The sequence below is a fragment of the Ahaetulla prasina genome, chromosome 9 (assembly GCF_028640845.1).
Source record: "Ahaetulla prasina isolate Xishuangbanna chromosome 9, ASM2864084v1, whole genome shotgun sequence".
NCBI classification, from domain to species: domain Eukaryota; kingdom Metazoa; phylum Chordata; class Lepidosauria; order Squamata; family Colubridae; genus Ahaetulla; species Ahaetulla prasina.
In genome coordinates, this window is record NC_080547.1 from 27827143 (window position 1) to 27840023 (window position 12881).

The 12881-nt window shown below is 43.4% G+C and overlaps 1 protein-coding gene across 5 annotated transcripts in view; it reads left to right on the forward strand.

The window, feature by feature from the left end:
- Positions 1–908: 908 nt before the first annotated feature.
- The window catches only part of LZTS1 (leucine zipper tumor suppressor 1), a 64896-nt gene continuing 52923 nt past the window's right edge, over positions 909–12881 (forward strand). The window contains exons 1-2 of one of the 5 annotated variants that reach the window (XM_058194421.1): positions 5972–6135; positions 6786–6916. The gene's annotated coding sequence lies outside the window, so the exon portion shown is untranslated. Of the gene's footprint in view, positions 1005–5971; positions 6136–6785; positions 6917–12881 lie in introns of those variants that run through there. The other 4 variants (XM_058194422.1, XM_058194424.1, XM_058194420.1 and 1 more) reach the window with 4 other exon arrangements.

Consider the following 12881-nt stretch of genomic DNA (forward strand, 5'->3'; position numbering starts at 1 on the left):
TTAAGCAAGGAGGAGTTATCTTGTCTGGGCCTGGAGCTTTTCCTGGCTTTTGTCTGTGAAATAGGTCCTGCACTTCCTTTTCTGTGATCACTAGGGGTTGTGAACCCAATGGGATGGAGTCAGTTGTAGGAAGCTTGGCTGTTGGTGTGTCTGAGATGGGGGAGATAAGGTGGCTGTAGTCTCCTTTCAAACCTGCAGTAAAACACATTCAGCTCATCTGCCAGTTGCTAATTTCCTTCAGCCTGGGAAGGAGGTTTGCCATAGCCAGTGATATTTTTAAGAGTTTTCCACATGTTTGCTGGTTCATTTGTTGAGAACTGATTCTTTAGCTTTTCAGAATAGCTTCTTTTTGCTGCCCTGATCTCTCTTGTTAATACATTTCTGGCCTGATTGTACAAGCATTTTATCACCTCTTCTGTAGGCTTCCTCTTTGGAACAACTTTCAGTGCTATTTTACTTTCTTCTCAATGCTATTGTAACTTTAGTTGCCAAATGAAAGATTGTAAGTTGAGGACTATCTGTTTTGGAATGCCATCTTCAGTAGTTGCCATTGGAGACAATTTCATTTGTCTAATGATGGGGCTGTCTCTTTATGTGGCCCACCATTTAACCAGCTCTGAAACTGCTCACTGATCTCAAGGACCTACTTGTCCTATCCTTTCACTTGGGCCATCTTCTTACCTGAAAACTGCAGACTTGCCGCTCCCTGAGAAATTCTGCAGGTAATTTATAGAGCAAAGTCATACCTAGAATAGGCAAGGCAGACGAGGCGGTGAGACTTGGAGACAGGGCAAGTTCTAACCTGTGACTTGCAGGTTTGGGAAAGGAATGAACTTCAAGGAGGTGGCAAAGCAGGGGTGGAGGAATGCAGATATGAATCTGACCATTTCTAAAGAAACATGGAAAGATAAAAAGTGCTCAGCCCAGCAGGAGAAGACAAATTGGACTGCTGTATTGCAGAGATGATTAAAAGAGCTGCTCGGAGAAACCACTCTGTAAGGAAGGTAAGATCATCACGTGGCTGGAGCCTTTTTTACGACCTTTTGTTGCATCCATTGTTGTATCCAATGAATTCATTGTTTGCTATGGGCCAGTTTTTGCTGGAAACCAGAAGCAACTGCTGGTTTCTGACAAAAACATCATGAATTGAAGTCATGTGAGCATGGGGTGGTGCTCCTTGTACTCAGTGGGACGGTCTCTTTGTGAAGAATTCATAACTTCAAATAGTCGCTATGCAACTGGTTATAAGTTGAGGACTTATATTTGGCCGAGAGAGAGCTTGGACATCTGCAACACTGGACAACTCCTCTCAAGTATGAAGCTCCTGGAACAGCACTGATGGCTCACCACCATACACCATACTTAGATATCATTCTCAGACATCCAACATGGCTACCTTTTCCTCAAGGAGAGGAAAAAACAACCCTTGCCTGCTGCCTCCTCTCTTTTTCGTTTTCCCTCCTGAATCCCTCTAGCTCCTCTGCTCCTCCCATAGAGCAAGCTGCTGTTTTGTTCCAGTCTGTTTTACAGCTCTAAAGAGCCATACCCTGTTGGCTACTTTCAAGACACCAAATCATATGAGGTTTTATACACACTCCACCTCAGCCACCAATGAATCAGGAAATTAGCCAGGCTAAGAGATCACAAAGAACTGTGTGCCAAGTCAAATACAGGTACTCCTCAAGTTACGACCACAATTGAGCCCAAAATTTAGGTTGCTAAGTGAAACATTTGGTCAGTGAGTTTGTCCCATTTTACGACTTGCCACAGTTGTGAAGTGAATCATTACATTTGTTAAGTTAGTAACATGGTTATTAAGTGAATCTGGCTTCCCCATTGACTTTGCTTGTCAGGAGGTCACAAAAGGGGATCATAGGATCCTGAGACACTGCAACCGTCATAAATATCAGTCAGTTGCCAAGCATCTGAATTTTGATTATGTTGGGGATGCTGCAACAGTCGTAAGTGTGAATGATGGTCGTTAAGTGACTTTTTCAGTGCCGTTGTAACTTTGAACAGTCACTAAATAAGCTGTTGTAAGTCAAGGACTTCCTGTAGTTAATCCATTTTGTTCACAGTAATATCAGCTGTATTCATTGGCAATGGCTTCTTAGAGGATCTTCTAAATTAAAGTGCGATCTGCCATTTCTGCAAGATGTATCCCCTACTGATCTTATGACTTGATAAGTGAGGTGGGACTGAATATTGCAGTGTCAAAATATCCCTTTGCCAGGGTTATTATATCCATGGTCAGGGAAATGCCAGTGCAAGGCTAGAGATGTTATTTTCATGCACAGGGCCTTTGTGCATGAAGGGGCACCTCATATCTTTGCTGGGGGGAGGGGGATTTCTGACTTCTGCTACCTGCTCTGTTCCATCATAGCCCCGCACTGGTAAAAGATTAAGAGATCCCCATTACATAAATGCCAGCATGCTGCCATTTGCTTAAAAGGCAATGGTGGCTTGCTATTGTAGTAAGCATTCAATCACCAGGAAATAATAGCAGTGCATTCCCTTTTGTTTTTGTAAACAGGAGGGAAGGTGGCCCTTTTAGCACTGAACTCAAGGTGGAGGAAGAGGACACACTTAGTTACCAGCCTCCAAAGAAGCCCCCATTGGCTGGCAGTTTCTGCCTCGAACAATTGGCCAGAAAGGGCAATCGCTGATTGGCTGGCTGTTCCCTTGCACGCAACAGACTCATCCAGATGCCAGTGCTGATGCTGATGGCTTGAAAGTAGTCAAAACAGCCCGATGAGCCTTAGATACCTTCTTTGCTGGCGTCAGAAGGATTGAGAGGTAGAAAAACAACTTGAAATGCTCCGGGATAAGGTATAGGGAACCAGCTGAATAATTAGGAGCAGATGAATTAATGGGGTGTGATAAATGAGAGCAAGATCAAGAAAAGCTGCTGGCAACCAAAGTAGAAAATGTTAACCTAGAGGGGAGAGTGCTGCGGCTTGATATACAAATAGTCCTCAACTTGTCACCAGAACTGGGACCAGAATTTCCACTGCTAAGCAAGGCAGTTGTTAAGGAAGCCGCACCCCATTTCTGCCACAGTAGTAAATCACTGCTGTTAAGTGAATCATGCAGTTGTTAAGCGAATCCAGCTCCCCTCATTGACTTTGCTTGTCTGAAGCCAGCCGGAAAGGTCACAACTGGTGATCACATTATCCCGATGCTACAAACATCGTAAATAGATACCAAGTGCCTGAATTTTGATCACACGACTGTGGGGATGCTGCAACAGTGGTAAGCGCAAAAACTGATCGTAAGTCTCTTATTTTTCAGTGCTGTTGTGATTTTAAATTGTTGCTAAATGAATGGTTGTAAATCGAGGACTACCTGTACAGTAGCTTTGTAGGATGCCTCCTCATGTGGAATCAAGCATCATATTTCTTGCAGGATATGCTGCACTATCTGAGCGATATTAGTTATTTGAGCTTCAACTAGTCTCATTTGTATGACTTTACTATTTGCATGGTTTTGTTGGCATGATCTTGTATGAAGCAGGAAGTTTGTATTCTGGATCTTCTCTACCTTCTCCCCAAGTGTTGTGCCCGACAGCTAATGTTGCTGTAGAAGAATTGAAGTCTTCCTTGTGAGAAGCAGAGAAGATGCAAGGGACATTCTGTTGATCATCTGCCTGGGGTGAAAGCAAACCAAAATGGTAGTGAATATGGATAAATCTGGGCAATTTTCAAAAGTCATTGGGAGGAGACAGATGATTAACATGATGCAGAGTAGCAATGTCCAACTTTGGCAACTTTAAGACATGGGGACTTTAAGTTGAGTTGAAGTCCACAGGTCTTAAAATTGTCAAGGTTGGTCACCCTTGACCTAGAACTTGGGTATCTGGTTAAGATGAAAAAATGAGTGTCTTTCTTTGCTTAGCCTGAAATTGTTCCTTGGGACTTGCATTCAGTGGGATATCCTTACACCTTGCCACCTTGTGCATTTGTACTGGAGATAATCTTCAGCAGATAAGCATGTTTGCTGTAAAATGTGTTCTAATTTTATGCCTTTCATTTTTTATACTTACATTGTGGAAAAGGTCACTCAAGAGCTAAAAAGGAGTGCAGGGAGAAAGGGGTTGGGCCACCTTTTTACAGAACAGAACAAAAAACATAAACTGTTTAAAGAATAGAATAGAATAGAATTTTATTGGCCAAGTGTGATTGGACACACAAGGAATTTGTCTTTATCGAAAGTAAACCATTTAAGAAGAGCCAAGGCATGTGGATAGCAAAACTCACTGGGGAAAAATAACAACCAACCAACCAAAGGCAGATAAGAGTGACTTCATCATTTCACAGGCTGTTTACTTTTGGCAGCTTTTCTCATTGAGTTTTGTTGCAAACATTTTGTTTACCATGCTGGGTAGGAATTGTTGGAAATGTAGTCTTTACATAGTATAATGGTACCAAACTTGGCTCTTTCTATTCATTTTAAAAAAATGCATAGAAGGTTTTGAAAGATGATTGGACAAATCTAATCCATGGAAGAAAAATCTATCAATCAGAGCCACTGCTATCAGAAGTCTTGGCCTAAGGCAGGATTCTTCTTTTTAAGTACTTAAGAGACTTCAAATGGCATTGGGAACACAGGGTACAAAATTTCCATATTAGAATATTAGAGACTCCTATAGAAAATGGGAAGGAAGAGGGAAAAGTCTGCTAGAAAGATTGTTTTCATCTTGTATGTCTTCTAGCAACCACAACATAAGCAAAAGCAAAGATACTTCTTGTACTCCAAACTTTTCTTTAAAAATAAATGTAGAAACATTATTTTTTAATGTAGAAACGTTTCCAAATGTTAAAAGCTGGTTCACACAATATGTAATGCTTGATCAGTTAAAAAACTTCATGAAGCATGTGCAGCTAGTGTCACTCTTAGTTGGGTTGAGTTGACTTGGGTTGCAGTTTTACAGCTTACTATGTTTTATGAATCCAGACAGTTTCATTAGTTTCCAGTTCTATGTGTTATTATGCTATAACCTAGAAAATGATTTAGTAAACAGGTTAGAAAGGTTATGTGAATCCAACTCCTATTACCAACATAAGAGATCACAAGTTAAATTATTATTTCTGGCTAGAGCTCAAATATTGCTTGCATGTGGCTTTAGCAAAAGATCCCAGACTGAGTCAATAGATGGTAGTTTTGATGTGTTTTGTCTGGACATCATATGGACCTCAAGCAGAGCTTGCAGGCGGCAGACCTGTCCCCACCTCACTACTTCAAGGTGCAACGTCTTCGTAACACGGAGGTTCTATTTTGCAGCCCAGAGTCAAGCTGATGCGCACGACTCTTCTCCCCCAATTCGCCCATTTCTCTCGTCCCCCTTCCCCCAAAAAACCAATAAGGCTGGATTATCATCCCCAACATCGCGACAAGCCTCGCTATTAATCTTTGATCAGAATATCGCTAGCTGCCTATTTGCACCCTGAAGTCTGAAAGTATTAGGATTTGGGGCTGTTTGCACAACTGACACCTTCCTCCCATCTGCTGAAGATCCTCTCGCGCTCCTCTCACGCTGCCCAAGACAGAAGGAGGAACGGGGCAAGTGGGTGCGGAGAACTCCAGGAACGGAGGCGGTGTGCAATTTACAAAAAGCCCCTCCTGACTTTCGGAGCAATTAGTTCAGCTCTTCTCCCACCCCCTCCTCCCACCCCTTTAGGCGATCCGCAGGGGGGGGACGACGTGGGGAAGCGGCGCGTGCCGTCCATCGCCGACACATATCATTACAGCTGTCTCTCCCCAGACCTCTTCCACCCGCCTGGCAGCTGCCAGCGAGCGGCGCAACAAAGCCAGTTTTGGCTGCCCCCTCCCCCCCTACCGCCGCCGGCCCGCTTTCCCCGCGTGCCCAAACTGAGCTAAGCAGCCAATTAACGCCTCGGATGCCCAACCGCGCCCCGCCTCCCCCCGCCCTCTCTCCCCTCCCGCGCCCCGCTCGGCCCGCGCTCGCCAGCCGTTCCCCAAGTGCGGGCGACGATGCGCGGCGCGGGGCGGCGGCGCTAAAGCACCCCGGCGGGTGAAGAGACTGCGGTGGGCGGCCGCGGGCGGCGTTGGCCCGGATTTGCGGCCGTTGTGGTGGTGGGGATCTTCGGGTAAGACGCGGGGCAAAGCCGGAGCCAGGTGAGGGCGGCGCGAGAGGAACGTCCCGGCGACGCGCGGTGGCAATGCGGGGAAGGGGCGCAGTGTGAGGAGCGGCCGCTTGCTGCGCCCCCGCGGTCCCCGTGCAAATGTAGCGCAGGACAGGGAAGCGGGCAACCAAACGCGGTCCTTACGGATGCCTAATTCTGGGGCTATTGTGGGGGGCGGACGTTCCTTGCAGGAATTCTCACTCGCGGGCGCGCAGCAGTGGGGATTTGGCCACAGCCCGGAAAATCAGTGTGTACAAAACAAAAGGCTGGGCGCTCACACAGCACGATTGGTCGGGCGCATTGTTGTGCGGCTGCTTTCCCGACACAGTAAGTTTGGTCGGTGGTAAGCCTGCTCGGTATTTTTTTAAAACCTGATTTACTTTATGCTCCGAATGCAATCCCTTCTGGTTAATTATGGACCAGTACGTTATGTGAAGCCTAGCGGGTTAACTCAGTCAGCAAAGGGTGAAGGGTTGTGTGACTGCAGCTAATTTCTTGGGCGGCGGAGATGGTCTTCCAGCTGCTGGGATTGGGACGGGGGTACCCGGGACGGGTGACAGAAGCCCCGCTCAGCATTGTCAGCCATCTAGTGATTAAGTGAGTTGCGACCCGAGGCGTTCAAAGCTCCTGCTTTGTTCAAAGTTCAAAGGTCCTGCTTCAGCGTTACATACACGAGTCCTCCTGACTTCAAAGGGTTCACAAGACAAGTCTGCACATGTTGCAGTGTGAGTGCTGGACGCCATTCAGAGTTGATGCTAGGGGCAAAATTACAGGTAAGTGATTGAGCACCTGTTTCGCATGTATGCGTGTGTTCAGTTGTAATCATCTGCACTTGAGAGGCTCTGGTAGCAGGGGAGGTGAAAATTCTCTGCTCGACCTTTTGGAGAGCTTTTGGCAGAATGGAAAGTCCTGGGGGTGGGGGTGGGAAGGAGAAATAATGTAATTGGGTAAATTGTACCTTTGTAGGATGCTGCCATAAGTTGTCTTGAGGCATCATATATATGCATGGTTCTATAAAAAGAGATCAGCCAGTGTTGATCTATTGGTTGTCTAAAAGCTCAACCAGACTGTTTGGGCTTTCAAATTTGAAGAGAGAGTGTGTACATGCTGGTTTCAAGGGAGGCTTTTGCATTTTCCCCTCTCTCCATGTGCTTGGACATTATTTCTGGTAACTGTGCATGCTAACACGAAGCCAGTTGGCTGGTTCTGTGCAAGACTGCCTCTCTTATATGCTAGAGGAAATGAAAAGCTCACATATCAGGGCGGCCAGGAATAATGCACCTGGAACTCAGCCGCTGATGTTTATTTATTTATTTATTTATTTATTATTCATATTTGTATACCGCCCTATCTCCCGAAGGACTCAGGATGTTGTCAGCGATGACCATGTGAACCTTATTAAAGAATGGCTGACTGGATTTTTCTTGTGTCTTTTTGCTGCTTTGTGTGTCCTAGGTGACAGAAACTGAATCAGTGCTGCTGACTGCTTGCCTGATGCACCTTGAAGCATCGCTTCTGGTCTTGCATACAGCATGTTTCAGGGATCCTAAACACTTTTCAGTTTCTTTCTTCAAACATGGTTCCTTGGTGCAAACAGGCTCTAGTCCAAATTGTAAAATTGAATGTGTCAGAGAGAACATTGGAAAGCAGTCATTTTGATTTAGGTTAATGAGATGGAAATGCTAATGACATGACACTAAATTTCAAGTTTGTTTTGATCTTGCTTTTTAAAAAAAGAATGTCCCCCCTCTTCCCTCCCCAGCAAAATAATCATGACCCTCAATTTGGAAAGGTTTTCTGAAAGGATATTTCAATTTATATTCCTTCCCATTCTTCAAGACATTAACACTATTACATAAATACCAACCTTATTGCATTGATTAGTAATTGAACAGAGACGAGAGCTCTCTCATTGAGGGAGATTCTGAATAAGCCCCATGGAATCAAACCAGATTTACTTTTGCATGAGCATTGATCAGATATGTGGTGGTGGTGGAAATTTTAGCAAAGAGCCTGTTAACTTGGAGCTTGGCAACTTTTTCAGATGTCTGTGAGATTTGGATTATTTTGGTAAAAAAAAATTAATGTAATTTATGGTTATTGTGAGGGCCCAGGTTGCTGGCCCCTGCTTGCTTTTCATTGTGGAAAAAGTGGAGATTCTTGTAATAAAATGCTTTTATAAGTGCCCCTAGGCCAAATCAGGGTTTTCCTCAGCATCTTAGGAGTGGCTGAAAGACACTTTTTATGTGGCTCATAGATTTTTATCTATGGTGCTTTTGCTGTTCTCTGCTATTTTCTTGCACACTACCAATTATCATCAGTGCAAAGAATTATGGGGTTTGCTCCTGGTACACAGTAGCTTGCCCTGCCAGTTTTTGGTGGGGTGGGGTTTTTCTTGTTGATGGCTCCTTAGAGTATTGGTTTTTAACAGATCCATATTCTTCCTTTCCTCTCTAACAGTGTTTAAGATTTACATAACCCTCCCGCCTCCTGTTTTTTCCCCAGAACAACAACCTTGTGAGGTGGGTTGGGCTGAGAGAGTGATTGGCGCCAGAGTTTTCCAATTGCCAGCCCTCATTCCTAAGCAGTGATGTCTTGTCTAGTGGACCTTCAATTGCACTACAGAATAACAGAGTCAGAAGGGACCTTGGAGGTCTTCTAGTCCAATCCTCTGCTTAGACAGGAAACCCTATACTATTTCAGACCAATGTTGTCCAATCTCTTCTTAAAAACCTCCAGTGTTGGAGCATTTACAGCTTCTGGAGGCAAATCATTCCACTGATTAATTGTTTTAACTATCAGTAAATTTCTCCTTAGTTCTAGGTTGGTTCTCTCCTTGGTTAGTTTCCATCCATTGTTTCTTATTCTGCCTTCAGGTCCTTTGAAGAATAGGTTAACCCATTCATCTTTGTGGTAGCCTCTTAGATATTGGAACACTGTGGAACATGGCTACAATCTGCTCCCCTGTATAAAATCTATAGAAATAAAAATCTGAGTTCATAAGACCCATAGATGAGCATTTCTAAGATACCAACTCCTTGGAAAGTTTTACTTTTGTTATTTTTTTTCATACTGTTCTTAGGCAGGATGCTTTTTTTGGTGTGTAATTTGATCATCAAATGCCAGATGTGAAGGCATTAAAAAAGTTTCCTGGGTAGCTTCTTTTTCTTGTAATGGTCAGCAAACAAACACTTTCAACGGGTTATATTTTACAAGCTTTTTCATGGTGACTTCAATTATAAGGAGAAAAAAAAACTTTGGGGCATAATTTTAGCATCATGACCGATTTGTCTAAAGCAATCGGTCCACCAAAATAAAGCTTAAATAATGCTTATCCGTATAAGTCACATTATAACAAACATAAAGAAACAATGGATGGAAACTAAGCAAGGAAGGAACCAATCTAGAAATACAGGTAATCCTTGAGTTACGAATGTAATGGAGCTTGCCAATTACTGTAACGAAAAAAATTCCTGACAGAACAATTAATCAGTGGAATGGCTTGCCTCCAGAAATTGCAAGTTCTTCATTACTGGAGGCTTTTAAGAAGAGCCACTTGTCTGAAATGCTTGAGCAGGGGAGTTGCACTGCTGTAGAAGATCTCTAAGGTCCCTTCTGAGTCTGTTATTCTGCATTCTAAATAAGAGGTGCAAGTATCTCCAAATTATTCTGACTCTTCCATCTCTTTGTAGCATGGCTTTCCATTTCATGACTTGATTTACTTATCCCTACAGTACAGAATGCAATGGTCACATTGCATCTTGCCTTGAACTAATTTTTAAGGATGAAAACCAGGAGTATACAGAACATTTTGATTTTGAAACATTGTGCAGTTGAAAGACCCTATTTTGGGTTCTGCCAAATTCACAGGAAGCCTTCCATACTGTTCCAGCCAACTCAGACATGTTCTGAGTCTGAATGTCTCCAGCGAGGTCAGAACAGCATTAGGACACTTGCCAATGGTTGTAAATTCCATCCAGACATGAAACATTTTTAATACAAAATGTTTTACAAGATTAATACCATTCTACATTACCAGTGCCTCTCCTGCTTTTGAAAGGAACCCTCATTACACAAGTCTCTACTCTAAGGTTGTCCAACCTTGGCAACTTTAAGACTTGTGGACAGTGCTGGCTGGGGAATTCTGGGAATAGAAGTACACAGGTCTTAATGTTTCCAAGGTTGGACACCCCTGCTCTACCCCAAGCAAGATGTTGGGATTTGGGAAAGGAGCTTGGTGTATTTTGTGCTGATGGGCTTTTCCAATAGGCAGATTGCTAAGCATCTTCACCTGGAGCACAGGCAAAATTTGATGGCCAATGGATATGCTTAGCCTTTTTTGGTCAGCATGATCAGAGTGGATTAGCAAAATGGCTAAAGCAAGGAGGTAGTGGTGGGGGTAAGTTTTGATTCCCCCCCCCAAAAAAACCCTATGCTAAACCTATTTTAAGGTATACATTATCATATTCCTGAAATACTGGTGTTCTCACCAGCTGAGCACCATAAGAAAGAGATTTGGAGAACACTTGTAGTTTGGAATCTGTAGTTATCTGAACGTTAGCAGTGGTAGCAAACTTTGGAACTCAGCATGTCTGTAATGTAATATTTGGTTTGCCTTTGAAACCTGAAGCTTTCTATTCAGATCCATGCTGGCCTTTCAATTGCCCTGTTGGAGAAAAAGGACAGCTAAGACTGCATTGTCTAGCAGTGGCTCCCTTTGAGCTTCTGCTGTGCATAGGACCTTTTTCACTGAAGATATCAAAGTGTCTCATAATACACCTCATTCATTGTGTAGCCTGGCTGTGGCTTCTACCCAAGATCTTAGCAAAATTGTGTGGGTTTTTTGTTAATTGTATTCTTAGACATATTTTTCTTTGGCTTTCCTCTCCTCCTTGAATGCCAACAAAATGCAGACAATTCAATCTAAGCTGCCAAGAATTGTGGTGATGGAGTTGAAGGTTATCCAGAGCAGGATGCAATTGTCTAAGCCAGATTTGAGATTTTCTCAATCTCAATAAAATTAAGAAGGATGGACTTCAACTCCAAGCATACTGGCTGGGGAATTCTGGGAGTTGAAGTCTACCCATCTGAAAGTTGCTGAGGTTGAGAAATACTGATTACCAGTCATGTTGATAGTGCCAAATGCAGAAATGGAGCTTACACCGTCAGTGGTAAGAGTTGAGAACAACACTGCTAACTGGAGACCAGACAGTCCAGAATTTCTCACAGACTCATACTGGATGAATAGTTTCTCACTTCCACATGCTTTCTAGGGTACAGTTTGCCAAAGATAACTAGGTTTCCACATTTCAGTCCCTCTGATTGGCTCAGTATGGCTTGCACTGATACTTCAGAGCCTTTTCTCAACTGCCTGCACATTATACGGCTGACTGATCCCTTCTCTTGGAAGGGACAGTGGTTAAAGTGCAGTACTGCAGGCAAATTCTGCCCACAGCCTGGCACTCAATTCTGACAACCTCAAGCTTGACACAGCCTTCCAAGGTCAATAAAATGAGAATTCAGATTGTTGAGGGCAATATGCTGGCTCTGTAAACCTACCAGAAAATGTAATATCTAAGTGTCTAAGTGTTATTGCTATTCTCTTTGCTGGGAATCCAAGTAGAAAGCCATACTTGGGAAGGTAAACTTTTGAAGGAGCGGTATGAACCTTCCAGAGGATGTGACTGCTTTAATATCTCTAGGAGGGCTGTTTTGTTCATGAAAACCAGCTTGGTGAAAGATGGTTTATGAATGTTTAGCATGGCCCTATAGCATGCAGTCATTTTAATTGGGGAACATGCATGTATAATTCATGTAGTGTCCCTCTATCAAGTTTGAAAATATTTTGTGGATCTCTAAAAATTCGACATTAACTGTGCTGAAAATGGTACAACCATTTTCCTTATGCAGCTCATGTCAACTTCAAACTGAAGCCATTTTTCTATTCCTCAATTGCCACACTGAATGGGGAGGGGGATTACAATGCATTTCATGGGAACCCAGGTCACCTCTACAGGTGATGGATAGAGATGGGGAAGAGTGGCTAGAGAGCTCACCAATTAACCTAATTGACCAACCTGAGCTGGGACTTTTGGGGAGGAGTTATTTCCATTTTAATTATACTGAAACTGCAGGAAACATTTAGAGTTGGTTTTACATTTAATCGTGTCGATATGATGTGCCCAATAAAGAAGTTCTCTGAGAGAGATCTGAGTCTTAGAGTTCTGATTTGCTTGGGCTCGTTAGTCAGAACTTTGACAGCTCAATCTATAACACTCAAAAGCCACTCGGAGTCACCATGAGTGAGTTGGGCAGCCATATACATTTTCTTAATAAAGAAATTACCTTGGCACTCCTGTGCATTGCATTCCACTGAAAAGTTTCAAATATTAACAAAGCAGCTCAATGGGACATTTTCACTGAATTACCTTTTTCCCATCTCTTAAAAATATGAGGGTGGTATGCAGGGGTGAAATCTAAAAATTTTCCCTACCGGTTCTGTGGGCGCGGCTTAATGAGTGTGGCTTGGTGGTCAGGTGATTGAATGGGCATGCTCAATAATAATAATTAATAAAAATAATAAAGTATACAAAACTTGGGAGGCACCAGTCTACCTTCTTTAAGAATAGAGGCCCCGGTCTACCTTCTTTAAAAATAGAGGCCCCGGTCTACCAATTGCCTTTTACTAAGAGGCCCCGGTCTACCAATTGCCTTTTACTGAGAGCCACTGGTCTACCA